Below are 3,658 nucleotides of genomic sequence, written 5' to 3'. Positions count from 1 at the left end.
AAATAAAAAAGATTTTTTAAAGGGGGATTGATAAGATGTTGGTTGAAAAAGGAAAAAGAAAAATTCAAAAAAAGAAAGAAAAAGACAGTTAAAAAAAAATTAACTTTGAAAGACTAAAGAATCATGGGGAAAAAGCCATGAATTCTATGTGCAGTATTCCCCTAGCGTTGGAGTTCTGCTGTTCTCATTGATTGGTAAACTTGGTCTTGGCTGGCTGTTCTTGCTGATCTTCTGTGCTCACCCAGCCTGTGACTGAGCATTTCTATCCCTGGCACACGACCCCATTTGGAGTCTCCAAACCCAGCAGATTCCTGCAGTGCACTCCTGCGCTGCTCCTCCCGGGGCAGGAAGGGGAGTCTCCCTGGATCTGCTGCTTGCTGGGTCCCTGCTGGAAGAGCAGTGGCCCAACTGTGCCGCGGATCACAGTTTATGGCCACCCCAAGCTGAGAGCCCACTCCTTGGTTCCGTCTCTGCAGCCGGCTTCCCTGCTCCAATCCCTGGGAGTTCTGCCACAGTCAGGGACCCCTGGTCTTTCTGTGACCCCGAGGGTCTTGAGACCACACTGTCCCAGTTAGGGTTCCACTCCCAGCTTAGCCACTCAGCAGAGCCAACTTCTTAAATTTCCAATTTTGTGCTCTGCTGCTCTATCACTTGTCAGTAGTGGCTTATGGAGGCCCCTCCCCTGCTGTCTATCTTCCCAAGTATCTCTTCTCTGCACATCCTACATTCCAGAAAGTGGTCACTTTTCTGTTTAGAGAGTTGCTGCTATTTTCTTCGATGTCTTGTTGAGTTCATAGGTGTTCAGAATAGTTTGATCCCTATCTAGCTGAATTCCTGGGACCAGACAAAATTTAGGTCTCCTACTTCTCTGCCATCTTTCCATGTGTATGTAGTTGACTGACAAAATTCTCTACCATCCAGCATCCCAATTAATTGATGAAATAAGCTACCTCAACAGGGATATTACAGGATTTCCAGAAAATAAAAGAAGGAGAAAGAAAGAAAGAAAGAAAGAAAGAAAGAAAGAAAGAAAGAAAGAAAGAAGAGAAAAAAGATAAAAGAAAAAGAAAGAAGAGGGAGGAAGGGAGGGAGAAGGAAGGAAAGAAGGAAGGAAGGAAGGAAGGAAGGAAGGAAGGAAGGAAGGAAGGAAGGAAAGAAGGAAGGGAGGAAGGGAAGAAGGAAGGAAGGAAAGAAGGAAGGGAGGAAGGGAGGAAGGAAGGAAGGAAGGAAGGAAGGAAGGAAGGAAGGAAGGAAGGAAGAAGGAAGGAAGGAAAATAGAGACACACACATGTACACACAACCTTCTATGGCTCAAAACACAGTATCATGGCCCTATCTGCAGACAACTTACGATAATTGCCAAATACAATTTAGTGATAAGAAAAATCCTTTCAGTGATTAAAAAATACTTCTAAGTCCCACTGAAGTACTGCTGTAGTTTAACTATACATAAGGAATTACTTAACCATCTGCTATTCCAAATATATTTATTTTTTTTAATTTATTTTTTTAAAGATTTTATTTATTTGACAGAGAGAGCACAAGCAGAGGGAGAGAGAGGGAGAAGCAGGCTCCTTGCTGAGCAAGGAGCGCGGTGTGGGACTTGATCCCAGGACCCTGGGATCATGACCTGGGCCAAAGGCAGCCGCTTAGCCTATTGAGCCACCCAGGCATCCCTCTAAATATATGTAATGCTCATTTTTTAAGATGAGCCTAACCACCCTCCCCTCAAAAGTAACTGCACTGTATCTTTGAAGTTAAGCAGAAAAACAAACAAACACCCAATATTGGTGACAAATATACAGAAGATTCACTTCTTCATTCTTCTTAAAGACTGAAACCTATTCTCAGGACCATGAAGAGCTAGAAATTCACCTATTTTTCAAGGACTTGTTTGTAGACTATGCAGCAACTTTGTTGTCTTTCCTGTATCAAAATCTGAAAACTCCTTGACCCCCAGTACTTCCTCTGTACCCACCATGAAATCCTCCATGGGTGGTGAAGGTACCACCTCTGTCATCACCATGCCCTTGGTCACCACAGATACCAAGACCTCCCTGCCTCTGTATCCCCCACAGCCACGGTTTGGACAAAGTGTAATTCCAAATGTTTTGGCATTTAATCTTCTTTCTTCAGCCCCAGTTGGTCTCTCTTCTCTATTATTATCACAAGAAATATTATCAAAGAAGGATTTGTTTTTGTCATAATAGTAATTAGGTCTAAGTGGATCTCTTCATCTGTATTTCCTTAAGTGTTTTTGCTGAATATCAACTTCTGAGTCTTCTTTATCTTCACCACTTATAGGGTTCTTCTGCTTCTCAAGTTTATCTACTTTGAATTTAAGTTTATAAGGAAACTGTCAATTTCTTCCTTGTTATAATGTGCATTCACACTTTCAAGGTCAAAATTTCATTGGACTATCTTCAACACCACATTGGCCTCTGCCACCTCAATGACCCCCACACTCTCTCCTTGAAGCCAAAAGAGCACCTGGAACTATTTGTTTGTTACTATCATTTTTGGGTTGCTCATTTTCTGGTCTTGAAACTTTGTGTACTTCAGCTCACCTATGCTCTTGATTCTCTATTGCTTTTTGGCTGGTAGATGGTAAAGTCCTGAATGATATAGGGTTCCAGCACCTGCTGGAAGAGGTAAGTGAGCAGAGGTGGTCTGTACTGCTTGCTTCATGGTTGGGCTTTTTCTCAAAGGGTCTAACTGAGGGCATGAACGACCTTGAGATAACTGTGTTTTTAGAGCTCTTGCATCCTGTGTAAAGGCAGAACCAACTGTGCTACTTTGGGATAGGCTACCACTATTTGATGTTTCTGTTCCAAAGAATGTCAAAGAGCTTCCAGAAACACCAATAGCACCAAATTGCTGCCCAACTAATGAACTTCGACAGAATTGACTGTGTGTTGACATCTTGTGGAAAGGTCCATAGGAACCCACTGACTGGAATGAAGAAGTAGATGAGCCTAGAAGAAACTGAATGATAGCTCGGTCCGGGGCAAAGAACATTGTGGGTTTGATGGCTCGCAAACAGTGAGGTCTTTAATATCACTCCCACGGACTATGATGTATTCAAAGACTTCAATCTGAAGGTGGTATTGGACAAACTATTGGTCAGTCTTCTGGACCAAAGGACTAAACTTTGGTGAGGGCTACCATGGATTTCTTGATGTGGATGGTGCAGATGATGCCTTTGCAGTGGATCTCCACCTTGGAGATAAGGCTCATCTTGCTGCCTATGTAAGGAGCGCCCCCGCTCATGGCGCCACGGCCACTGTGGCCACTCACAGAAACGCAGATCTCACACCACTGTTGCAGCTCTGCAAGCCTATTGGCTCTGTCAGTACCTGCAGCAGCTGCCTCTATGTGCAGATATTTTTTTTTTTTAAAGATTTATTTATTTATTTCAAAGAGAGAGAGAGCTTGAGAGTGGTGGGGGGAAGTGCAGAGGGAGAGGGTGAGAGAGAATCCTTGAGAAGACTCCCCCATGAGTGCAGAGCCTGATGTGGGGCTCCATCCCAGGATCCAGAGATCAACACCTGAGCAAAATTCAAGAGCTGTGGCTTAAGTGACTGAGCCACTCAGATGCCCCTATCTGTGGATTTTTTAATGTGTTTCTTTGTATAGCTCTTTAGTGGTTTTTATAGGT

At 43.4% G+C, this 3,658-nt stretch overlaps 1 pseudogene; it reads right to left on the bottom strand.

Annotated features, from left to right (window-relative positions):
* Window positions 1-1,699: 1,699 nt before the first annotated feature.
* On the bottom strand, window positions 1,700-3,270 carry LOC118010272 (annotated as a pseudogene).
* Between the last annotated feature and the right edge of the window lie 388 nt (window positions 3,271-3,658).

This window comes from Mirounga leonina, unplaced genomic scaffold (assembly GCF_011800145.1).
Source record: "Mirounga leonina isolate KUSES-001 unplaced genomic scaffold, KU_Mleo_1.0 Mir_129, whole genome shotgun sequence".
Classification (NCBI taxonomy): Eukaryota; Metazoa; Chordata; class Mammalia; order Carnivora; family Phocidae; genus Mirounga; species Mirounga leonina.
The sequence above is the reverse complement of the archived record's forward strand: the minus strand, read 5'-3'. Positions and strand labels throughout refer to the sequence as shown.